At 38.2% G+C, this 27,331-nt stretch overlaps 1 protein-coding gene and 1 non-coding gene across 19 annotated transcripts in view; both read left to right on the top strand.

The window, feature by feature from the left end:
- BCAS3 (BCAS3 microtubule associated cell migration factor) overlaps nucleotides 1–27,331 on the top strand; it is a 754,554-nt gene that overhangs the window by 101,572 nt on the left and 625,651 nt on the right. The gene's annotated exons all lie outside the window — the stretch shown is intronic.
- Nucleotides 5,400–5,472, top strand: TRNAK-UUU (transfer RNA lysine (anticodon UUU)). The gene has a single exon. It is a non-coding gene; the product is annotated as a tRNA-Lys (tRNA).

Raw genomic sequence — 27,331 nt, 5'->3', positions numbered from 1 at the left:
CCTTTGCAAAATAGGTAAGACAAGGCTCTAATATGATTACTGGAGCTTGGTTTCTATTGCAGTATTTTTGGGAAAATATCCAAATGTCTAAAAATCTTTATTTTCATTTTATTTCTTTTAAATTTTTTGAAACAGTATCACTCGTGTCGCCCACGGTGGAGTGCAGTGGAGTGATCTTGTGATCTTGTCTTGCTGTAAACTCCACACTTCCGGGTTCAAGCGATCATCCTGCCTCAGCCTCCCAAGTAGCTGGATTATGTGTGCCTGCCACCATTCCAGGCTAATTTATCTATTTTTAGTAGAGACAGCCTTTCACTGTGTTGGCCAGGCTGATCTCGATCTCCTGACCTCAGGTGGTCCATCTGCCTTAGTCTCCCAAAGTGCTGGTATTGCAGGCATGAGCCACCACGCCCAGTCCTAAAGAACTTTTTGTCATGTTAGTACTGTAGGTAACTTGTCATACACAGAGATTTATTGGTATAAAAGATCTCTTGATATGAATTTTTGATAACTTTTTTGGGAAATACTTCTACCTAAGCTGTGTTGCAGAGCTTCCCCTTACAAATTATATCACAGCTTTGTTCCTTCTAATTTCCAGGCTGAGGTCCTTCATATCTTTCTTTGAGTTGTGGCTAATATAGCTGTACATTTTTTGAGATGCTTTCCTAAGTTAATTGTAGAATATCTGTAGATGTTTTGTTAGATGTGCATACAGATATTTAAATTTTGACCCTTTAAGGTAGTTTGCCACCATGGTTCTGTCTTATTTTTTGTCTTTTTTGCCATCTTTTTTTTTTTGAGACAGAGTCTCACTTTGTCGCCCAGGCTCGAGTGCAGTGGTGTGATCTCAGCTCACTGTAGCCTCCAACTCCTGGGTTGAAGTGATTCTTGTGCCCCAGCCTCCAGATGGGGTTACAGGTGTGCACCACCATGCTGGGCTAATTCGTATTTTTAGCAGAGATGGGGCGGTCTCACTGTGTTGGCCAGGCTGGTCTCAAACTCCTCACCCCAGGTGATCCACTGGCCTCGCATCCCAAAGTGCTGGTGCGAGCCACTGTGCCTGGCTTTTTTTTGGCCATCGTTCCCAACGAAAGAATTTTCTGATTGGGCATGGTGGTTCATGCCTGTAATCCCATGACTTACGGAAGCCAAAATGGAAGGATCACTTGAGATTAGGAGTTTGAGACCAGCCTGGCCCACATGGTGAAATCCCATCTTTTCTAAAAATGCGAAAATTAGCCAGGCATGTTGGTACATGCCTATAGTCTCTATTACTCAGGAGGCTGAGGCATGAGAATCTCTTGAACTCACTTGGGAGGTGGAGGTTGTTGTGAGCTATGATTGTGCCACTGTGCTCCAGCCTGGGTGACAGAGTGAGACCTTTTCTTTGTTCTTTTTCTTGTTTTTCTCTCTTATTTTTTTTCTTTGAGACAGAGTCTCACTCTGTTGCTGGGCTGAAGTGCAGTGGCATGATCCTGGCTCACTGCAACTTCTGTTTTTCGGTTTCAGGCAAACTCCTGCCTCAGCCTCCCAAGTAGCTGGGACTACAGGCACTCAGTACCATGCCTGGCTAATTTTTTGTATTTTTAGTCGAGATGGGGTTTCACCGTGTTGGCCAAGATGGTCTTGATCTCTTGACCTTGTGATCTGCCCGCCTGGGCCTCCCAAAGTACTGCAATTACAGACGTGAGCCACCGTGCCCAGCCATTTTTCTCTTTCAACCTAGCTTAATTTATACTTATTTGAATCACATTTCCTCTTATTGTTTCTGTTGTATTTCTGTGTTTTTCCCCCTACCCCTTAAAAACAAATATAAAAAGAACTTTTTATAAAAATGAATTATATAATTATGTGTATTTCTTTACCTATTTTTTTCCATAATTCAGTTTTTTCCTGCATTAGTTGATAACCGTTGCTATATACTTCTAGACCTTTTTCTAGGTGTGACTTTCTTTTTATTTTGATGGAGACTTACTAAGGTTTCTGGTTCTTTCTTTAGAAATTCTGGAAAATTCTCTGCCATTTATCTCTTTGAATATAGTGTTTTAAATTATTTCTGTCCTCCTGTCATTGCCCTCACCATCCTCCACCTAGAATTTCTGTCAGAAACTGAGCACACCAGATGAATAACTGAGTTAGAAATCAGATTAATTTTCACAAAAGCGAAAGAAACCTAAACCTGCTACATAGCCATTTTATCTTAGATAAAGACTGCAAATTAAGGATGACCACAAAAACTTTAAAAACTACTTTTGTTTATCTGTTGCATTCTTTCAAATAGCTTGTAGCACAGTGCGAGACCTAATAATGGTTGGTTAATAATTGCCTGTGTAATTGAATTTATAGTTAAAGATGTTATGTTATTTTTACCAACCTTTAAACATCACTTTAAGAATTCTTCATTTTATCTTAGTTTATGATAACAGCTACCCTTTTTTTTGAGTACTTGGTATGCTTGAGGTAGGTAGCATCTCCAGTTTACAGATATGGCAGTTGACCTTCAGAATGTAGGTTACAAACCAATTAATTATGAAAGTCAGTTTGGAAATTCATGCCTATTTGATTTAAAATTTCATGCTCTTTCTGTTTTCTTTGTTACTTCTGTTCAGATCAAGTGTTGTGACCAGAAAACATGTTAGTTGGTCTTTTGAAATTCTAAATTACGGCTTTCTCTGTCATGCCAATTAAATTTGGGGCCTCAAATGCATGCACATGTATACTTACGTATTTGTGTACATGCCATAAATATAGGTCTTTCCAGGGAGTGGAAGGGATGAATAACCAGAGCACACAGGATTTTTAGGGCAGTGAAAATATTTGATATGCTAATACATGTCATTATACATTTGTTCAAACCCATAGAATGTATGCAACCCCAAGAATGAACCCTAGTGTAAACTATGGACTTTGGGTGATAATAATGTGTCAATGTAGGTTCATCAGTTGTTCAGTCAACAGTTTATTTATTTATTTTTGAGACAGTGTTGCTTTTTCGCCCAGGTTGGAGTGCAGTGGTGCAATCATAGCTCACTACAGCCCTTAACTTCTGGGCTCAAGTGATCCTCCCACCTCCATCTCCCGAGTAGCTGGAACTTTAGGCGTACACTACCACGCCAGGTTAATTTTTGTATTTTTTGTAGAGATGGGGTTTCATTATGTTGCCCAGGCTGGTCTCAAACTCTTGTGTTCAGTCTGCCTGCCTTATCCTCCCAAACTGCTGGGATTATAGGCGTGAGCCACTGTGCCTGGAATCAACAAATACTGATAACGTGGTAGACTGTGTATATGTGTGGTGGGGGATGTATTAGAGATTTCTATACTTTCCTCTTCATTTTGCTGTGAACCTAAAACTGCCCTGAAGAAAATAAAGACCTTAAAAACAAACGAAAAATATTTTTTAAGCATGTTAACATTTTTGGTGATACAGTATTCCTCATAATAGCTACACAACAGTTTTCCCATCATTAACTTCCTATTTGCCTTTTTGTCTGGGCATATTTGTTCTAAACTAAATGTACTCCACATCCAAGTTATATACAGAGTTTCCACATTTGTATAAATTATGAGATAATGCTACAGGTGTGATTTGAGACCGTTTTTGTTTATTTCTCATGTTATAATATTCTCTTTGACTTCTCTAGACTTCTTTATGGGCAGCTGTAGTGTACAATGAGAATTCGCCACATAAAGTTTCCTTAAATAGGGGAAGATAAATGAGATGTGGCTGGGAAAATATAGACATTAAGTATAATATAAAGCAGCACTCCATTGTAGAACTGGTGCCAGGAAACTATCTAAACATCTGGAATATGGTCAGAATTCTACATTAAATAATGTCATCAAAGCATGTAGTATGTCTAAGTTCAGAATCTCTTTTATTGAAGATGTTAGGCACCTTATCTAAAGGAGTGCAGCATTTATAATTTGGGAATACAGAAGAAAGAAAGGGTCTACATGTAAAATTACCAAATTGAAAAAAAAAGGTGAAAATAGTAATGATGGCATGCATTCTTTCTAAAATATTAAACAAAATAATTTTTTAAAATGAGGTGGAATCTCGCTATGTTGCTCAGGCTGGTCTTGAACTCATGGGCTTGCAATCCTCCCATCTCATTCTTTCGAGTAGCTGGGATTATAGATACATGCCACTGTGCCTGGTTATGAGAGAAATGTGAATTTTAGATGCATTTCTGGAAAGTAACTCAGCAAACAATATTTACTAAATTAAATGTATCTAGCAACCACAAACATGCCCTTTAACTTATGAGTTTCACTTTTTTTCTTAGTTTTTTGAGACGGAGTCTCACTGTTGCCCAGCCTGGAGTACAGTGGTACAATCTTGGCTCACTGAAGCCTCTACCTCCCAGGTTCAGGTGATTCTTGTACCACAGTCTCTTGAGTAGCTGGGATTACAGGTGTGTGCCACTATGCCCGGCTAATTTTTATAATTTTAGTAGAAATGGGGTTTTGCCATGGTGGCCAGACTGGTCTTGAACTCTTGGCCTTAAGCGATCTGCCCACCTTGGCCTCCCAAAGTGTTGGGGTTACAGACATGAGCTACTACTCCCGGCCAGTAGTTTCACTTTTGAAAGTCTGTTTCATAGGAGCAAAAGTACCTATACATTACCAGAATATTTTTACTAGGATGTTTATAGTCAGATAGCCTGAATGTACGTCGGTAGGAATGGTTGGACGAATTGTTAACAGCCATATTGTGCAATATTATAAGTGATTAAATACTGAGTTAGGTGTATATTTGTTGACCTAAAGGGATTTACTTGAGGTATTGAGTGAGAAAAATAAGATACAGAGCAATGTGTATGCTAATGTCTCATTTTGTTATCTACAACATATTATTACGGTTATCTACAACATAAAAGAACTCTGCTGTATTTAACAAGTCAGCTCTCAGTATCTGTGGTTTCCACAACTGTGGATTTGACGAACTATGGATCAAAAATACTTAGGAAAAAAGTTATGTCTGAACTAAACTTATACAGACTTTTTCCCTTTTCATTATTGCCTAAACAATACAGTATAATAACTGTTTATATAGCATTCACCTTGTATTAGATATTACAAATAATCTAAAGATGATTTAAAGTACACAGGAGGATATGCATAGGTTATATACAAGTATGATGCAATTTTATGCCAGAGACTTGAGGACTTGCAGATTTTAGTATCGGAGGGAGGTCCTGGAACCAATCCCTCACAGATACCAAGGGTCAACTGTTTATGTTTTATTCAGGATTGAATTACTATGGATAAAATTATGAAGTAATTTCAGGGTATTAATATTGTTTACCTAGACATATGGGCAGAATGCAAAGATTATATATATATATATATATATATATATATATATATATATATATATACATACACAGTATGAGGAATCCTGGATAGCTCAGTTGGTAGAGCATCAGGCTTTTAATCTGAAGGTCCAGGGTTCAAGTCCCTGTTTGGGTGTGTCCTGTGGCTTTTAGTACCTAATTCTGACTCCACCTTTGAAAAAAACAAAAAAGAAAGAAAAAAGAAAAAGCGTTGTTTTAGCTGGGAATGGTGGTGCACACCTATAGTCTCAGATACTCAGGAGGCTAAGGTGGGAGGATTGCTTGAGCCTGGGAGGTTGAGGCTGCAGTGAGCCAAGATTGGGCCTCTGAGTTCCAGCATAGGCGACAGAGCAAGACTCTCATTTCCCGCCCCCTGCCAAAGTATATGTATATAATATATGTCAGTGGAAATCTGAAATATAAAATCTATGTATATTACTATGAATATGTAAACATTTTAATATGCTCATTGACGAGACTCGTGAACATTAATTGACTTTGGTATGGGAGCAGGCATGACTGCCCATGTTTACAGTCAGCAATCGAAATGAAAAAGAGATCAGTTGTTCCAAGTGTTTATCCTAAGGTTACTTGTTTTTCTGTTAACATTTCTCTAGAGAGACCAGACTACAAATCGTAAAAGCCTTATGTTTTATTATTGACAATCCCTTTTAAAGTTGAAGTGATTAACATTTGGAGTGAATTGGATTATTTTTTATTCTAATTTGTGTGTTTTCCAACTTTTTATTTTCAAAAACTTCAAGCCTTCATAAAGAAAGAAAGCATAGGATAATAAACACCTACATATCCTTCACCTAGACTGATTATTAAGATTTTCTTATACTGTGGATAAAAAAGGAGCAAAAGCTCACCTCTTTTCTCCTACTCTAATCAGCCACTGTTAATGTCATGCAAACAGTTTATGTATTCTTTACCACTAAACATATTTCTTATTTGCTTAAATGTTTAAAATGAAGGCATAATTTATGGTAGATAAATACACAGAATTATGTGTTATAGTTCGAGTTTTGACAAATGTATATGGAGTTGTAATCTATACCCCTGTAAAGCTAGCATTTCTGTCACCCCAGAAAGTTCTCACCTGTGCTTTCCCAGTCACCCTCATCTCTGCCAGAAGCTTCTACTGTTCTGTTTTCTTTTGTTTCAGTGAGCAGTTTTCCCTGCTTTTGATGTTGTTGCATACATCAATATATCTTTCCTTTTTATTGTGAAGTATATTTCATTATATGAACATACCATGTTACCAGTTTTTCTGCTGATGGAATTTGGGTTGAATATTGCTTGGAGTTATTATGAGTGAGCTATTATGAACATTCTCATTCAAGTCTTGTTTCATAGAGTTAACATTTGAGTATGCTGAGCAAATAAGTAAATCAACAATATATAATGTGCACAATATGAGGTTCTGTTAAGTGCTATGAAGAAACATATCAGGATAAGGAGATAGAGTAGGATGGAGGATGGTCTCCAGAAACAATTTCCTGGTTAGGAGATATTTTAGCAAAGACCCAGCAAAGTATACAAGTGAACTATGCAGATCACAAGGAGAAACTGTATTTCCAACCAGAGAGGAGAAAGAGTAGCGTTACTGAGGCAGGGGTGTGTTTGATATACTCCAGTATGGGGGCAGAGTGAGTGAGCAATGTGGGGAAATGATAAGGAGGTACTGGCGCGATGGTAAGAAGAGCAAGACAGGAGTCAAGGACATGAATATTGTGTGTTTTTTTTTTTTTTTAACTAGAAAAGTAGATGAACGGTTTCACCATGGTAGGGTTGCCAGAAACAGCACAAAGTATATAACGTTTGAGTTCTTCTATGTTACAGCATCATATTTAGTGCTTTGTGTATATTATCTTTTTACAACAGTACTAGGTGGCATATTGGTACTTATCCCCATTTTACAGGTGACAGGATTGAAACACTAAGGGATTAAATGCATTAGCCTTTTTATCAATAATTTTGTTTACAATTTTCAGCAGATGAGTTGATCATGTATTCTTTTTTAACAGTAGCTTTTTCAGTGAATAAGAGTAACTAACAGAAAAGAATTCTTGTCTAGCTTTGAGGTTCATACGTGGCATTTAGTACTACAAGAATTTGGACAAGTTATTTAACCTCTCTTAAGATCACGTTACTCCTCTATAAAACGGAAGATTTGTATTTGGTGCTTTTTAAGGTCTGAGGAGTCTAAACTGTGAAAGAGCACAGGGGGCTGATGATCAAAGTGAAATAGAAGGTACCATTAAAGGTTAAGGGATACCTCATATATTTAACATTCAAAAAATACTGTCTTTAATATAGTTTAATAAACTTTTTGGAGTCACTGTGGAGGCTGAAATCTACACATATATTTTAGATATTTAAGGCAAATGGCAAAGATGTCTTTGGTGATCATATTTAGTTTAAACAGTTCAAGGTAGTACGATTTATGGCTTGTTTCTCCTTTTTTGTGGGTTAGTTGATGGTGCCTGGAGCCTCACCATCTGTTTTCCTGTTTCTCCCTCTTTATCTCATCTTTCACTTCATCTCTCTTCTCTGTCTCAAAAAATTGCTCACAGTTTTCTGTTTAGATAAGAAATAACAGAGTATTATTCAATTCATAATGAAGATTATAGAAAATTTGGTAGGAAAATAGAATTTTATAGCACACGACATTGACAGAATCTAAAAATTTACACATAAAATTTATTGACAATAGAATCAAACTTTATGGATAAAATTTGGATTTGCAAAATTTGACTGCACTTTGAAAGCTCACATTGAGAGAATATATAAGTTAAACTCAACAAGGAAAAACTGATTGAATCAAATCTATCTTAAAAAATAATTTCAGTAAAATAAAAAATGAAGCATAAGACTTGGAAATGGTTTAAATGATAAATTTAGTTGTTCAGTGGAATTCTAGAAAATATTTTTCTTAGTGAAAATTGATTAGTTTTAGCATACTTTTGCATAAAATCTTTACATTCAAGATATAATTCTTAACATCAAAAGACTAGAGTTATTTCATTATCAGTTGGATTTTTATTTGCCTCTGGGTCTATTTTTGGACCCAGGCAGAAGCCATTTCTATTTTATGTCTTGAAATCCTTAAGGCTGATATCTGAGCTTAAACTCTTTGGTTTAAATGAGTTTACAATGGTGTGTGTGGTGGGGGATATTATTTAACATTTTCTGACAAGCAGACGCTTTTGAATTTTTTTTGCGTGGGAGAGGAGTTGGTGACTTGGTGGGCAAGCCCATTTTCATTACTTTAATTGTGCGATTTATTAGGATTTTAAGCTTTTTGTAAATGTTTTTGTGTTATAGGACAGAATTAAAAGGATTTAGAATAAAAGGAGTTTAACAAAAGGACTGCAACAGGATTGCAATAGTTTTTATATTTGATGGATTTGGCTAGCCGCTTTTCATTTCAATCATCGTGGTACATTCTGTTAAATTGCGGTAGAACAGGTGTGTGTAACGTCATTGTCTCTATTGTACATGCAAATAAACACACAATTTTATATATAAAAAGTTAATCCGCTGCAATTTGGAGGATTATGTTATGGGAGGGTGATGACTCCATTAGGCATCATGAAGAGTACATGTTATTTATACTGCACAAAAAAACAAGTTAATAGCTACAATGTTCATGAGATTGTAGAATTTTTATATGGACACTTTGAATTGTATTTATTCAAGCTATCCCCAATAAAATTATTTAAATGAACATTAAGATTTTGTTACATTGTTTTCTAACTCTGAAACAAGAATTTTTTTACTGGATAGTCTGCCTTCTATAAAGTTGGAATTTTAAAAAAATACTTGTTTATTGTAGATTCTGGTCTTTTCTCCTTGCATGGACTTTCTAGTAAATGTTTTTGGGGGTTATTGCCATTCTTAATGTAGGGCTTTTATTTTGTAGTTTAAAATTTTTGCTTCTTTGAATATCCATAAACTATATAAATCTTTAGTAAGTATTATGTACCTGATCTACAGAACAAAATTTACTCGACTGATATACTTCAGTAGGTCAGTGAAAACTACTGGAATTTTTCAATTCAGGTTTGAGAAAAGCAAAACAATCACAACATTCTTGCCAGTATTATTTGCATTTTAAAAACTTGATGTTTCATTTATCAAAATACCAAATTGATATGAATAATATAGGTCCAAACTGTAAAGACCTTGTAAAGACCAGGAAGTAGGAAGAAAATAGGTATTGTTAAAGGTGAAGGTGAAATATGTAGGAGTGAAGAATTGGCTCTGTATAGATGAAGTTCATTTATAATTAATTTGGAACATAAATATTGTGGACTGTGAGGCTGTTAATTTTTAACTTATGCTTGGATCAAAAGTCATTTTGTGCACTGTGAAATTGATTTGTTTAGCAGGAGTAATGGCACACAATGTACAGTAAATTATGTTTGAACAAACCTATTTTTGATGCTTTCTCAATACATAATCACAGATTTGTATAAAAGATATAGGCACCTTTATATAATTCTAAAATATTTAAATAACTGTAGAGAGTTTTATTCATAAACAGTTGTTTTTAATGTTTTTGTTTCTGTTTTTGAGGTGTAGTCTCTCTCTGTTGTCTAGGTTGGAGTGCAGTGGCATGATCTCAGCTCACTGCAGCCTGTGCCTCCCCAGTTCAAGCCATTCTCCTGCCTCAGCCTCCTGATTAGCTGGAATTACAGGCACATACCACCTCGCCCAGCTAATTTTTTGTATTTGGTCTCAAACTCCTGACTTCAGGTGATCCACCCGCTTCAGCCTCCCAAAGTGCTGGGATTACAGGCGTGAGCCACCGCACTTGGCCTAGTTTTGTTTTTCTTTTAGAGTTGGGGATTTTGCTGCATTACCCAGGCTGGAGTGCAGTAGCTATTGATAGGTATAATCATAGAACATAACAGCGTTAAACTTCCAGTGTAGATACTATAGTCTGGTGTCTAAGAGATGATAGAACTTGTCTAAACTTAATTTTCAGTCTTAATTATTATAATCACAGTTAAAAAGTATTACAGTATGTCAAGTCACAATCTCAGTATATAACCATTAACCTGTCCTTTGGATTAAACCTCATTATTTTTGGAGCGATCAATTAACATGGATTGTTAATGTTGCAAATGCTTTTTACTGACCAGGCATGGTGACTCATGCCTGTATCCCAGCTCTTTGGGAGGCTGAGGTGGGAGAATAAAGATAAACACTAATTTCAGTTAGCTAGAAAGGGACTTAACTCTTACGGGTTTAGGAAGCAGAAAATATTTGGAAAGTGTAGCCAGGGGACTTCAAAATTATCTCTTAGGCTGGGTGATAAAAAGCATTTTTATTGTCTGTTTTTTAGAGATGGTGGCGCATGCCTGTAGTACTAGCTACCTGGGAGGCTGATAAGGAAGGCTCATTTGAGCCCAGGAGTTAGTGGCTGGAGTGAGCCCCTAGTGAGCTCATGGCACCACTGTAGTAAGCCATGATGTAAGCTCATCATGTGAGCCATGATGTGAGTGCACATCAGTGAGCTGTGATGGCACCACTGTACTCCAGCCTGGGTGACAGAGGAAGACACCATCTCTAAAAAACAGACAATAAAAATGCTTTTTATCACCCAGCCTAAGAGATAATTTTGAAGTCCCCTGGCTACACTTTCCAAATATTTTCTGCTTCCTAAACCTGTAAGAGTTAAGTCCCTTTCTAGCTAACTGAAATTAGTGTTTATCTTTATTATGTATTTATGTATCCATCTGTCTATGGATATTTGTCCCCTCCAAACTTCATGTTAAAATATGATCCCCCTTGTAGCAAATGTCAGAAATGTTGGGAGGTGGTGATGGCAGCTGTGGCCATGGCAGTGGCTTCTCCTGGGCTGCATGCTCCATGGAGCTGGTGGGAGCCAGGAACAGGCAGAAGCCCCACCTTCTTCTGAGTTGGCCGGGAGGGAGCCTTGTGCATGGGCCTCGTGCTGGCACCTGGAGCTTCCTGCCCTGCCGCAGCTAGCATGCCTGGCTGTGAGTGGTGTCTGGACCCCATGCTCACTCGCCCACACATCCCTCACCACTCTGCTTCTTCCTGGCAGGCATGAGATCCAGCCTGGTAGTGTGAGCTGAGTGCAGCCTGCCAGGCTGAGTGGGCCCAGTGGGCCTGAGTAAAACTTGGGCAGAGGTGCCACTGGCCCAGAGGTTTCCAGCTGGCAAAGTGACACTCTAAGGATTCTGTAACAGTGGGGCCTGGTGGAAGGTGCTTGGGTCATGGGGACAGATCCCTCATTAATAGATTAATGCTCTCCCTTAGAAGTCAGTGAGTTCTCACTCTGTTAGTTTCCAGAAGCTGGCTGTTAAAAAGAGCCTCCCCAGCCATTTGGCATGTGATCTCTGCAAATGCTGGCTCCCTTCTGCTTTGTGTTGTGAGTTGAAGCAGCCTGAGGCCCTCATCAGCTGCTTAATATTGAACTTTCCAGCCACCAGAAGTGTGAGCCAAGTAAACTTCTTTTCTTTACACTACCTAGTCTCAGGTATACTGTTATGGTGACACTAATTGTACTAAAAAAATGAATGTGACTACTTAAGTTTTTAATTTTTTCCCCTCTTCCACCCTAGTGTGACTATGTTAGATGTCTCATCTCAGTGGAATCATGTAATATTTATCCTTTTGTGATTGCCTTATTTCACTTACAGTGTTTTCAAGGTTCATCCATGATGTTGTAGCACCTGACAGAATTTCCTTCTTTTTTCTTTTCATTTTTCCGTACGTTTTTGGGGATACAGGTGGTATTTGGTTACATGAGTAAGTTCTTTAGTGGTGATTTGTGAGATTTTGATGCACTCATCACCTTAGCAGTATACACTGCATCATATTTGTAGTCTTTTATCCCTTGTCCCCATCCCACTTTTCCCCCCAAGTCCCCAAAGCCCACTGCATCATTCTTATGCCTTAGTGTCCTCATAGCCTAGCTCCCACATATCAGTGAGAATGTACAGTGTTTGGTTTTCCATTCCTCAGTTTAAGAGATAATGTGGTATATCACATTTATTGACTTGCATATGTTAAACCATTCCTGCATCCCTGATATGAAACCCACTTGATCATGGTGAATTATCTTTATGATATGTTGTTACATTCAATTAGCTAATATTTTGTTAAGTATTTTAGCATCCATGTTCATCAAGGATATGGGTCTGTAGTTTTCTTCTTTGGTTATGTTCTTTCCTGTTTTAGTATTAGGGTAATCCTGGCTTCAGAGAATGAATTAGGGAGGGTTCCTTCTTTCTCTGTCTTGTGGAATAGTGTCAGAAGGATTGGTACCAATTCTTTTTTGAATGTCTGGGAGAATTCTGCTGTGAATTCATTTGGTCCTGGACTCTTTTTGTTGGTAATTTTTTAAATTAGCATTCCAATCTTGCTGCTTGTTATTGGTCTGTTCAGGGTATCTAATTTTTCCTGATTTAAGCTAGGAGGGTTGTATTTTTTCAGGAATTTATCCATCTCTTTTAGGTTTTCTAGTTTACATCCATGAAGGTGTTCATAGTAGCCTTGGACGATCTTTTGTGTTTTGTGTCAATTGTATTAGCTCCTGTTTTGTTTCATAGGTTAGTTATTTAGATTTTCTTTCTTTTCTTGGCTAATCTTGCTAATGGTCTGTCAGTTTTATTTATCTTTCTAAGAACTAGCTCTTGTTTCTTTTATCTTTTGTATTTTTTTTTCAATGTCATTTAGTTCTGCTCTTGGTTATTTCCTTTCTTCTGTTGGGTTTGGGTTTGATTTGTTCTTGTTTCCCTAGTTCCTTGAGGTGTGACCTGAGAATATCAGTTTGTGCTCTTTAAGTCTTTTCGATGTGGGCATGTAGGGCTATGCACTTTCCTCTAAGCACCATTTTTGCTATATCCCAGAAATTTTTTTTTTTTTGGGGGACAGAATCGCACTCTATTGCCTAGGCTGGAGTGCAGTGGTGTGATTTCGGCTCGCTGCAACCCCCACCTTCCAGGTTCAAACAATTCTGCTTCAGCCTCCTGAGTAGCTGGGATTACAGGCACGTGCCACCACGCCCAGCTATTTTTTTGTATTTTTAGTAGAGATGGAGTTTTGCCGCCTTGGCCAGGCTGGTTGAGATCTCCTGGCCTCAAGTGATCCACCCACCTTTACCTCCCAAAGTGCTGAGATTACAGGCATGAGTTACCAAGTCCGGCCAATTTTCTTCTTTTCTTAAGACTACATAATCCATTCCAGTATACCACATTTTCTTTATCCTTTCATCTATCAGTAGACTTTTGGATTGCTTCCACCTGTTGGCTGTTAATGACTTATGCTGCAATGAACATAGGTGTTCAAGTGCTTGCTACATTTATTTTTTACTTTTATTGTGTGTGTGGGGTGGGTGGGAAAGAAGATCTTGCCATGTTGCCCGGGCTGGCCTTGGGCTCCTGGTCCCAAGCAGTTCTCCTGCCGTGCCTCCTGAGTAGCTGGGACTATAGGTTTGTAGCACCACACCTGACTACATTTATTTTTAATTAAAAAGCTTTATTTCTTAGAGCAGTTTTAGATTCACAGAAAAATTAAGCAGAAAATAGAGTTTTCCAGCCTGGGCAAAATGGTGAAACCTTGTTTCTGCAAAAAAATACAAAAATTAGCTGGGCATGGTGGTGTGTGCCTGTAGTCCCAACTGCTCAGGAGGCTGAGGTGGGAGAATCACTAGAGCCGGGAGGTGGAAGTTCCAGTGAGTTGAGATCATGCCACTGCACTCCAGCTTAGGTAACAGAGTGAGATCCTGTCTCAAACAAACAAAAACACATAGAGTTTCTGTATACCCCCTGACCATACTCAGGCACTCCCTCCTTCCACTTCCCACTTTTTGCGTCATTGTGGTACATTTGTTACAAGTGATGATCCTACACTGACACATTCCCCGGAGTCCATAATTGACATTAGGATTCTCTTGGTATAGATTCTAGAAATTTTCACAAATGTATAATGATACGTTTTACAAATGTATAATGAAATAGTAATCCACTAAGCATCATACAGAAGTTTCAGTTAAAACTTAAAACTTGAAATTCTTAAAATTCCTGTGTCATGCCTATTCATGTCTTCCTCCTAATCCCTGGCAACCATTGATCTTTTTACTGTTGCCATAGTTTTATCCTTTCCACAATGTCCTGTAGTTGGTAACATACAGTATGTAGCCTTTTTATATTGGCTTCTTTCAATGAGCAATATGCATTTAACATTCCATCATTTCATTAACTCATTGCTTTTTAGTCTGTTGTTTGGATATACCACAATTTATTTATCCATTCATCTGCTGAAGAACATGTTGGTTGCATCCAAGTTTTGGGAATTATAAATAAAGCTGTCATAAACATCATGTGCAGATTTTTTGTGTGGGCAAAAGTTTTCAGTTAATTTTGGTAATTACCAAGGGACGTGATTTCAGCTTTTTATGGTAAAAGTATGTTTAGTTCTGCAAGACACTGCCTAACTGTCCTCCAATATGGCTGTGCCATTTGGCATTTCCATTAGCAGTATGTGAAGGGTCTTGCTTGCTTCCTCTTCAACATTTGGTGTTGTCAGTGTTCTGAAATTTGGTCGTTTTAGCAGCTGTGCCAATGGCATCTCATTGTTTTAGTCTAGAATTCTGTAATAACATGTAACCTAGAGCATCTTTTCATATGCTTGTTGTGTGTGTCTTCTTGGGTGAGGGTGACTGTTCAGGTCTTTTGCCCATTGTGTTTTCTTGGTATTTAATTTTGTGATTCTTTTGTATTGGCTAACAATCCTTTTATCAGATGTGTTTTTTGCAGATGTTTTCTAGTTTATGACTTGTCTTCTTATTCTTTTTTCATGTACTTTTTAAAATAGCAAACCAGAATTATTTAATATTATAGAAAATAATTTTGAAAGCAATTCTAGCAAGAAGTTTTCTCTATTCTATCTTCCATTAAAATGTTATTTTTAAACAATTACAGACTTACTGGAGTTGTAAAAATACTACAGAACAGTCCAGTGTATCCTTGTGTGTACATAGTTTCATGTCATTTTATCACATTTACCACCAGCACAATCAAGATACCGCAGTGTTCCATCACCACAAAGATCTCCCTTATGCTACCTCCCTACAACGTCCCCAGCCTTGAGAACCATTTTTCTCTATCTTTATAATAATTACTTTGTCATTCAAGATTATTACATAGTAGAATTATAAAATATGCAAGTTTTTTGAGATTAGTGTTTTGTTTTGTTTTGAGACAGTCTTGCTCTGTTGCCCAGGCTGGAGTGCAATGATGTGATTTTGGCTCACTGCAACCTCTGCCTCCTGGATTCAAGCAATTCTTGTGCCTTAGGCTCCTGAGTAGCTGGAATTACAGGTGCGCACCACCATGCCTGGCTCGTTTTTTAAGTAGAGATGAGGTTTCACCATGTTGGCCAGACTTGTCTTGAATTCCCAACCTCGAATGATCTGCCTGCCTTGGCCTCCCAGAATGCTGGGATTATAGGCATGAACCAGTGAGCTACCACGCCCAGCTGAGATTAGCTTTTTCACTAGCACAGTACTCTTGAGGTATATCCAAGTTGTTTAGTCTATCAGTAGTTAGTTCCTTTTTATGTTGATTAGTATTCTCTGGTATGGATGTACCATTCATCTGTTGAGGGACATCAGGGGTGATTTCAGATATTGACTCTTATATCTAAACCTGCTATTAACATTTGTGCACAAGTTTTTCTGTGAGCACAAGTTTTTATTTCTCTGGGATAAATGCCCAGTATGGTGATTACTGGGATTTTGTTTTGTTTTGTTTTTTTAGTTTTTGTTTGGACAAAAGTCTTCAGTTCATTTTGGTAATTACCAAGGAGTGATAATTGTGGCATTTTATATTTCTGCTGTGGCATTTTATGTTTCTGCTAACAATGTATGAGACATCTAGTTTCTGTTTATTCATCTTGTTCAGCGTTTACTATTGTCATGATCCTTTGAGCTCTTCTAGTAGGTGTGTAGTGATATCTCACTGTACTCTTAATTTACATTCCCTAATGGCTTTTCCTGTGCTGATTTGCTATCTGTTTCTTCTTTCCAGTGAAATATCTCTCTCTTAATGTCTTTTGCCCATTTTCTAATTGGATTGTTGTTTTACAGTTGAGTTGTGAGATTATATATTCAAGATTTGAGTCATTTGTCAGATATGTTGTTTGCAAGTATTTTTTAAAGTGTGGATATAGCTTGTGCTTTCATTCTCCTATAATTTTAATTAAATCCAATTAATTGATTTTTAAAATTATCTTATGGATTATACTTTATGGTATCTTGTGTAAGACTTCATCAAACACTGTATCCTACAGATTTTCTTCTAAAAGTGGTAGAGTTTTACATTTAAATCTATGCTCAATTTTGTGTTAATTTGGGATTAATGTAAGATTTAGTTTTTTTTATTATTAATAGACATCCAGTTGTTTCAAGGTCATTTGTTGACTATTCTTCCTCCAGTGAAGTGCTTTTATACCTTCATAAAGAAAATCATTTGCCCATATTTGTGTGGTCTATTTCTGTGTTTTCTTTTCTTCCTTTAATCTATTTGTGTATTCCTCTGCTAGTACCACTAACTCATATGTACTGTAGTTATATAACTCTTGAAATATGTTAGAGTGATTTCCTTCACTTTCTTCTTTTGTTAAACCTGTTTTAGCTCCCTTACATTTCCATAAAATTTTAGAATACTCATGTTTATAGTTGCAAAAAATCTTGCTGGAGTTTTGGTAGGAATTGCATTAAACTTTATATCAGTTATGTATCTCCATGTAGTTAGGTTGTCTATTTCTTTTATCAGCATTTAGTAGTTTCCAGTACATAAGTCCTGTCCATGTTTAATTGATTTATACTTCAGTATTTAAATTTCTTTCGAACAAGTATAAATGCTCCTGTACTTTAAATCTCAATTTTCATGTGTTCATGGTAGTATGTGTTTTTGTATGCCACTCTTATAGCCTGTGACTTGCTGAACTTATTCTAGTATATTTTTTTTCTTGAGTTTTTTTTGTTGTTGTTGATTCCTCTGGATTTTTATGTAATCAATCATGTTATCTATAAATAGGGAGTTTTATTTCTTCCTTTCTGATCTGTATGACCTTTATTTTGTTTGCTACCTTATTGAACTGGATAGAACCTCTAGTACTCTATTGAAAAACAGTGGTGAGAGTGGACATCCTTGCTTTATATCTGACCTCAGAGGAAAAGCATTCAGTTAGTATGATGTCAGCTGAAAGATTTTGTGTTAAGTTGTATCATTTAATACCTGGAGCAACCACTTGAATTGCTAATCCTATAAGAATCTGTTTCTGAGAAGATCCAACATGGCCGTTTAGGAGCAGCTCAGGATTGCAACTGCCAGTGAAAGTGCAGAGGGCGAGTGGACATCACATTTCCAGGCAGATCTTTATTGCCCACAGACCAGGAGATTCCCAGGCAGAGGAGCCCCATCGGTCCCCAGCACAGCTGAACCCGGGATGGTCCCGCTCTGTGGGGGAGGGGCGTCCACCATTACTGAGGCACTCTACCCCTACGGAGGTAGTCTGCCATTGCTGAGGCATCCCACCATTGCTGAGGCAACCTGCCATTACAGAGAGAGTCCGCCATTACAGAGGTGGGCCATCATTGCCGAGGCAGTTCTAATCACACCCATATAAACAGGACTACAGGGAAGTTCACATGGCAGCAGGGTGGAGCCCACAGCAGCTCAGCAAAGCCTCTGCAGGCAGACAGTGACCAGGCTGCCTCCTTGCTGAGCAGCACAGCCCTGAGAAAAAAGGCAGCAGCACAACGGAAACTCATAAATAAAGCTCTAACTCTCCGGGACACAGCACCTGGGGAAAAAAAGGCGTTTATGAGTTCTGCTGCAGCAGACTTAAACGTACCTGCCCACCAGCTCTGAATGAACAACAGAGCTCGCAGCTCAGCACTTGAGCTCCTATAAAGGACAGACTGTCTCCTCCCTGACCCCAGTATATCCAAAGAGTCACCTCACAAAGGACTGATCAGACTGACATTTGGCGGGCATCATTCTGGGACAAAGGTAGCAGAAGAAGAAACTGGTAGCAACCCTTACTGTTCTGTAGCTGCTGCAGGTGATCCCCAGGCAAGCAGGGCCTGGGGTAGACCTCAGCAGTCCTACAGCAGAGGGACCAGACTATTAGAAGGGAAACTAAGAAAAAGAAATAACTTGATCATAAACAAACTGGATGTCCACTCAGAGACCTAATCTAAAAATCAGCAACTACAAAGATGACAGGTAGATAAATCAACAAAGAGGGGAAGAAACCAGTGCAAAAAGGAGGAAAACACCCAAAACCAGAACACCTCTTCTCCTACAAGGGATCACAACTCCTCACCAGCAAGGGAACAATGCTGGATGGGGAATGAGTGTGATGAAATGACAGAATCAGACTTCAGAAGGTGGGTAATGAGAAACTTCTGTGAGGTAAAATAACATGTTCTAACCCAATGCAAAGAAACTAAGAAACTTGAAAAAAGTTTTGACTAAATGCTAACGAGAATGGACAACTTAAAAAGGAACATAAGTGAATTGATAGAGCGGAAAAACACAACACAGGAACTTCACAAAACATGCATAAGTTTCAACAGACAAATTGACCAAGCAGAAGAAAGGATATCAGAGGTCAAAGATCAACTCAATGAAATAAAAAGAGAAGGCAAGATTAGAGAAAAAAAGCGTAAAAAGGAATGAACAAAGTCTCCAAGAAATATGGGACTATGTGAAAAGACCTAATCTATGTTTGATAGGTGTACCTGAATGTGATGAAGATAATGAATCCAAGCTGGAAAATACTCTTCAGGATATTATTATCCAGGAAAACTTCCCCAACCTAGCAAGGCAGGTCAATATTCAAGTCCAGGAAATACAGAGAACACCACAAAGATATTCCTCAAGAAGAGCAATCCCAAGGCACATAATCATCAGATTCACCAGGGTTGAAATTAAGGAGAAAATGCTAAGGGCAGCCAGAGAGAAAGGTGGTTAACCACAAAGGGAAGCTCATCAGACTCACAGCAGATCTCTCAGCAGAAACCCTACAAGCCAGAAGAGACTGGGGGCCAATATTCAACATCCTTAAAGAAAAGAACTTTCAACCCAGAATTTCATATCCAGCCAAACTGAGCTTCATAAGTGAAGGAAAAATAAAATCCTTTGCAAACAAGCAAGTAATCAGAGATTTTGTCATCAGCAGGCCTGCTTTACAAGAGCTCCTGAAAGAGGCACTACACATAGAAAGGAACAACCAGTACCAGCCACTCTAAAAGCATACCAAATGGTAAAGAGCATCAACACAATGAAGAATCTAATGGGCATCAACTAATGGGCAAAACAGCCAGCTAGCATCAAAATGGCAATATCAATTCACACATAACAATATTAACCCTAAATGTAAATGGGCTAAATGCCCCAATCAAAAGACACAGACTGGCAAATTGGATAAAAATCCAAAACCCATCAGTGTGCTGTATCCAGGAAACCCATCTCACATGCAAGGATACACAAAGGCTAAAAATAAAGGGATGGAGGAAGATTTACCAAGCTAATGGAGAGCAAAATAAAGCAGGAGTTGCAATTCTCGTCTCTTTAAAGTCTTTGTTGACTTTAAAGCAACAAAGATCAAAAGAGACAAAGAAGGCCATTACATAATAGTAAAAGGATCGATACAACAAGAAGAGCTAACGATCCTAAATATATATGGACCCAATACAGGAGCACCCAAATACATAAGGCAAGTTCTTAATGATTTACAAAGAGACTTAGACTCCCACACAATAATAGTGGGAAACTTTAACACCCCATTGTCAATATTAGACAGATCAACCAGACAGAAAATGAACAAGGATATCCAGGAGTTGAACTCAGACCTAGAACAAGCAAACCTAATAGACATTTACAGAACTCTCCAGCCCAAATCCACAGAATATACATTTTTCTCAGCACCGCATCACACCTACTCTAAAATTGACCACATAATTGGAAGTAAATCACTCCTCAGCAAATGCAAAAGAACGGAAATCATAACAAAGAGTCTCTCAGACCACAGTGCGATCAAGTTAGAACTCAGAATTCAGAAACTAACTCAGAACCGCACAGCTTCACATGGAAACTGAACAACTGGCTCTTGAATGTTGACTAGATAAACAATGAAATGAAGGCAGAAATAAAGATGTTCTTCAAAACAAACGAAAACGAAGACACAACATACCAGAATCTCTGGGACACATTTAAAGCAGTCTCTAGAGGAAAATATATAGCAATAAGTGCTCACAAGAGAAGCAAGGAGAGATGCAGAATTGACACCCTGTCATCAAAATTGAAAGAGCTAGAGGAGCAAGATCAAAAAAACTCAACACCTAGCAGAAGACAAGAAATAAGTAGCAGAACTGAAGGAGATAGAGACACAAAACACCCTTCAAAAAATCATTATATCCAGGAGCTGGTTTTTCAAAAAGATCAACAAAATAGATCACTAGCCAGATTAATAAAAAAGAAAAGAGAGAATAACCAAATAGATGCAATAAAAAATGATAAAGAGGATATCACCAGAGATTCCACAGAAATTCAAACCATTATCAGAGATTATTACAAACAACGCTATGCACATAAACTAGTAAACATGGAAGAAATGGATAAATTCCTGGACGCTTGCATCCTCCCAAGGTTAAACCAGGAAGAAGTTGAAAACCTGAATAGACCAATAACAATATCTGATGTTGAGGCAGCAATTAAGAGCCTACCACAAAAAAAAAGCCCAGGTCCAGATGGGTTCACAGCCGAATTCTGCCAGGCACACAAAGAGGAGCTGGTACCATTCCTTCTGAAACTATTCCAAATAATCCAAAAAGAGGGAGTCATTTCCAAATCATTTAATGAGACCAACATTGTCCTGATACCAAAACCCAGCAGAGACTCAACAAGAAAAGAAAACTTCAGGCCAATATCCATGATGAACATAGACACAAAAATCTTCAATAAAATACTGGCAAGCCAATTGCAACAGCACATCAAAAAGCTTATCCACCATGATCAAATAGGCTTCATCCTGGGGGTGCAAGGCTGGTTCAACATACGCAAGTCTATAAACATAATCACCGCATAAAAAGAACCAAAAACAAAAACCACATGATTATCTCAATTGATGCAGAGAAGACCTTTGACAAAATTCAGCAGCCCTTTATGCTAAAAACCCTCAACAAACTTGGTATTGATGGAATGTATCTCAAAATAATAAAAGCTATTTGCGACAAACCAACAGCCAATATCATACTGAATGGGCAAAAACTGGAAGCATTCCCTTTGAAATCTGGCACTAGACAAGGATGCCCTCTCTCACCACTCCTATTCAATATAGTATTGGAAGTTCTAGCCAGAGTAATCAGGCAAGAAAAAGATATAAGGGTATTCAAATAGGAAAGGTGGAAGCCAAATTGTCTCTATTTGTAGACGACATGATTGTATATCTAGAAGACCCCATCGTCTCAGCCCAAAATCTGAAACTGATAAGCAACTTCAGCAAAGTCTCAGGATACAGAATTAATGTGCAAAAATCACAAGCATTCCTATACACCAATAACAGACTGAAAGAGAGCCAAATCAAGAACGAACTGCCATTCACAATTGCTACAAAGAGAATAAAATACCTAGGAATACAACTAGCAAGGAACGTAAAGGACCTCTTCAAGGAGAACTACAAACCACTGCTAAATGAAATAAGAGAGGACAAAAACAGATGGAGAAACATTCCATGTTCATGGTTAGGAAGAATCAGTATCGTGAAAATGGCCATATTGCCCAAAGTAACTTACAGATTCAACGCTTTCCCCATCATGCTACCAATGACCTTCTTCACAGAACTGGAAAAAATTGCCTTAAACTTCATATGAAACCAAAAGAGAGCCTGGATAGCCACATTGATTCTAAGCAAAAAGAACACAGCAGGAGGCATCATACACAGCAGGAGACTTCAAACTATACTACAAGGCTATAGTAATCAAAACAGCATGGTACTGGTACCCAAACAGAGGTATAGACCAATGGGACCAAAACCAAGAGGCGTTGGAGGAAAAACCACACATCTACAACCATCTGATCTTAGACAAACCTGACAAAAACAAGCAATGGGGAAAGGATTCCCTGTTTAATAAATGGTGTTGGGAAAACTGACTAGCCATGTGCAGAAAGCAGAAACTGGACCCCTTCCTGGCACCTTACACTAAAATTAACTCCAGATGGATGAAAGACTTAAACATAAGACCTAACACCATAAAAACCCTAGAAGAAAATCTGGGCAAAACCATTCAGGACATGGGAGTAGGCAAGGACTTCATGACCAAAACACCAAAAGCGTTGGCAACAAAAGCCAAAATAGACAAATGGGACCTAAGCAAACTCCACAGCTTCTGCACAGCAAAAGAAACAGTCATTAGAGTGAACTGGCAACCAACAGAATGGGAAAAAATTTTTGCAGTTTACCCATCTGACAAAGGACTGATATCCCAAATTTACAAAGAGCTAAAACAGATTTACAGGAAAAAAATGAACAAGCCCATTCAAAAGTGGGTAAAGGATATGAAGAGACACTTTACAAAAGAAGACATACATGAGGCCAACAATCATATGAAAAAATGCTCATCATCACGTCATTAGAGAGATGCAAATCAAAACTAAATTGAGATACCATCTCATGCCAGTTAGAATGGCGATCATTAAAAAATGTGGAGACAACTGATGCCGGAGAGGATGTGGAGAAATAGCACTTTTACACTGCTGGTGGGAGTGTAAATTAGTTCAACCATTGTGGAAGACAGTCTGGCGATTCCTCAAGGACCTAGAAATAGAAATTCCATTTGACCCAGCAATCCCATTACTGGGTATATATCCAAAGGATTATAAATCGTTCTACTATAAGGACACATGCACATAAATGTTCATTGCAGCACAGTTTACAATAGCAAAGACCTGGAACCAACCCAAATGCCCATCCATGATAGACCGGACAGGGAAAATGTGGCACATATACACCATGGAATACTATGCAGTCATCAAAAATGATGAGTTGGTGTCCTTTGTAGGGAAATGGATGAACCTGGAGACCATCATTCTCAGGAAAGTGACACAAGAATAGAAAATGAAATACTGCATGTTCTCCCTCATAGGCGGGTGTTGAACAATGAGAACTCATGGTCACAGGGAGGGGGGCACTACACACTGGGGTCTGTTGGGGGGAATAGGGAGGGACAGCGGGGGGTGGGGAGTTGGGGAGAGATAGCATGGGGGGAAATGCCAGTTATAGGTGAAGGGGAGGAAGGCAGCAAATCACACTGCCACATGTGTACCTATGGATCTATCTTGCATGTTCTTCACATGTACCCCAAAACCTAAAATGCAATAAAAAAAAAATCTGTTTCTTCTCTGTTCGCTCTTGGAAGCTTTTCTTTGTTATCACTGTCTTGAAACAATATACTCTGATATTGTCGTGTTTCATCTACTGTGCTAGAACCTGAAAAAGCTGATAAAATCGTAGTTTTTTGTTCTGGCGAAACTTTTTGAATTATTTCATGGGTGATTTTCTCCTATTTTCTCTCATCTCTTTTTGGAACTTCCGTCATCTATGTATTAGAAGATTGAACTCATGCCTTTCAGTTTCTTGTGTGTGTATAAAGAGATGCTTTTTTTCTTCTCTTGTGTTTTTGCTCTTCTGTCTGGAAAATATTCTTTTGTTTATTTTTATTGCATTTTAGGTTTTGGTGTACATGTGAAGAACATGTAAGATTGTTGCATAGGTACAAACATGACAGTGTGATTTGCTGCCTTCCTCTCCATTGCCTATATCTGGCATTGCTCCCCATACTATCTCTCCACAACTCCCCACCCCTTGCTGTCCATCCCCTATTTTCCCCTGACAGACCCCAGTGTGTGATGCTCCCTTCCCTGTGACCATGTGTTCTCATTGTTCAACACCCGCCTATGAGTGAGAACATGCGGTGTTTGATTTTCTGTTCTTGTGTCAGATTGCTAAGAATGATGGTTTGGACGTTCACCCATGTCCCTACAAAGGACAACAACTCATCATTTTTTATGGCTGCATAATATTTCATGGTGTACATGTGCCACATTTTCCCTGTCCGGTCTATCATGGATGGGCATTTGGGTTGGTTCCAGGTCTTTGCTATTGTAAACTGTGCTGCAATGAACATTCATGTGCATGTGTCCTTATAGTAGAACGATTTATAATCCTTTGGATATATATCCAGTAATGGGATTGCTGGGTCAAATGGAATTTCTATTTCTAGGTCCTTGAGGAATCACCACACTGTCTTCCACAATGGTTGAACTAATTTACACTCCCACCAGCAGTGTAAAAGTGTTCCTATTTCTCCGCATCCTCTCCAGCATCTGTTGTCTCCACATTTTTTAATGATTGCCCATTCTAACTGGCGTGAGATGGTATCTCAATTTAGTTTTGATTTGCATTTCTCTAATGACCTGTGATGATGAACATTTTTTTCATATGTTTATTGGCCTCATGTATATCTTCTTTTGTAAAGTGTTCATATCCTTCGCCCACTTTTGAATGGACTTGTTCATTTTTTTCTTGAAATCTGTTTTAGTTCTTTGTAGATTCTGGATATTAGCTCTTTGTCAGTTGGGTAGATTGCAAAAATTTTTTCCCATTCTGTTGGTTGCCGATTCACTCTAACGACTGTTTCTTTTGCCGTGCAGAAGTTGTGGAGTTTGATTAGGTCCCATTTGTCTATTTTGGCTTTTGTTGCCAACGCTTTTGGTGTTTTGGTCATGAAGTTCTTGCCTACTCCCATGTCCTGAATGGTTTTGCCCAGATTTTCTTCTAGGGTTTTTATGGTGTTAGGTCTTATGTTTAAGTCTTTCATCCATCTGGAGTTAATTTTAGTGTAAGGTGTCAGGAAGGGGTCCAGTTTCTGCTTTCTGCACATGGCTAGCCAGTTTTCCCAACACCATTTATTAAACAGAGAATCCTTTCCCCATTGCTTGTTTTTGTTAGGTTTTTCTAAGATTGGATGGTTGTAGATGTTTGGTGTTGCCTCTGAGGCCTCTGTTCTGTAACATTGGTCTATATCCTGTTTTGGTACCAGTACCATGCTGTTTTGATTACTGTAGCCTTGTTAAATTTGCCTCTGATTCTTGTTTTGAGTTTAAAACTATATATAACTGCCTGTAAGCCCAGCACTTTGGGAGGCCAAGACAGGCAGATAAACTGAGGTCAGCAGTTTTAGACCATCCTGGCCAAAATGGTGAAACCCCATCTCTGTTAAAAACACAAAAGTTAGCTGGGTGTGATGTCACATGCCTGTAGTCTCAGCTACTTGGGAGGCTGGAGCAGGAGAATCATTTGATCCTGGGAGGCGGAGGTTGCAGTGAGCCGAAATCGGGCCACTGCACTCCAGCCTGTGCAATACAGTGAGACTCCATTTAAAAAAAAATATATATATATATCATGTTTTTATCATTCTTCGAGAGCTCTCTTTTATTCTCCAAACCTATTTTTTTTATTGTATTCTTATTTTGTTTCATGTCTGCAGTATCTTATCTTACATCATGGAAATTATTAATGACAATTTTTAATTTTTAATGTGTTCTTCCTGTGTAGTATTACTTTCCAGATGACTTAAACATTGACTGTTTGCACATGATTGTCAGTGGCAAACTGGAAGGCTAATTGAAACACTGCATATCTGTTTGTTGACTTTTTTTTTTTTTTTAATGAAATTTCACTCTTATAGTACAGGGTAGAGTATGATGGCACTGTTTGGGCTCACTGCAAACTCTGCCTTACAGGTTCAAGTGATTCTCATGCCTCTGGCTCCTGAGTAGCTGGGATTACAGGCACCTGGCTAATTTTTGTATTTTTAGTTGAGACGGGGTTTCGCTATGTTGGCCAGGCTGGTCTTGAACTTCTGATGTCAGGTGATCCACCCACCTCAGCCTCCTAAAGTGCTGGGATTACAGGTGTGAACCACTGTGCCTGGTTTATTTGTTGACTTTTAACTTTATTGTGAGGTGCTTTGATTGTGGTGTTTGTTTGTTGGACCCCTCTGATGGATAGTATATTTTAGTCTTTCCTCGTGGACTTGTTAGCGTGTCTCAGAGGAGAGTTACAAGTGCCCACCTAAATAAAGGATAAGGTTCTGCTGCTAGTGTCTTGGAAGCACTTGGGAAAGGCAACATGAAGGGTGATGAAGGTCTGTTTCAGCATTAAATGTTAGTGTTGTCATTTAATCTTCATTTTTTTGTTTTGCATTCATGTATACCCAGTGTCCTTCTGTCTGTCACTAGAGAGTAACCATTCAGCTTTGTGCTGGGAATGGGGAAGGTGAGTGCCCTAACGAGGTAAAGATCTTAGCATCGTTGTATTTTTCAGATAGCCAATATCAAATCTAGTCTTCTTTATTTTAGCTTCATCTCCCATCAAATCCAGTACCCAGTATTATCAGTTATTGTGCCTTTTAAAGATTCTGCAATATAAAGTGATTTGGGTGTCAGGTTTTCCCCCACGCAGTACCTTGAACTTTTACTTACGATTGCTAAGTCAGTCATCAGTCTTCTATTTCCAAAATTTGTTGGGGTTATATATTTTTAAAGTCAATTTAATTCAATATTTTTTTTTCTTAGAATTTTCTGAAGGTATAAAATGAAAGTCCTGTGTTCAGTCTACCATCTTAACTCAGAAGTTGAAATAGCCATTTACTTTTTTCTTAGACATTTACCTTCTTATTTAAAAAACAAAGGAAAATATTTTGGGGGAAATTTATATATTCACATGGTTTGAAAATGAAAGACCCTAAAGTATATAATGAAAAGTTTCTTCTATCATTTTTTTTCATTTTTCCTCTTATAAGTAACTGTTACAGTGTTTTTTTATGTATCCTTGTGGAGTTCATATATGCGTGTATGCAGGTCCTTTTTTCTCCTCTT

This window comes from Callithrix jacchus, chromosome 5 (genome assembly GCF_049354715.1).
Source record: "Callithrix jacchus isolate 240 chromosome 5, calJac240_pri, whole genome shotgun sequence".
Classification (NCBI taxonomy): domain Eukaryota; kingdom Metazoa; phylum Chordata; class Mammalia; order Primates; family Cebidae; genus Callithrix; species Callithrix jacchus.
This window is presented reverse-complemented; position numbering and strand designations above follow the sequence as displayed.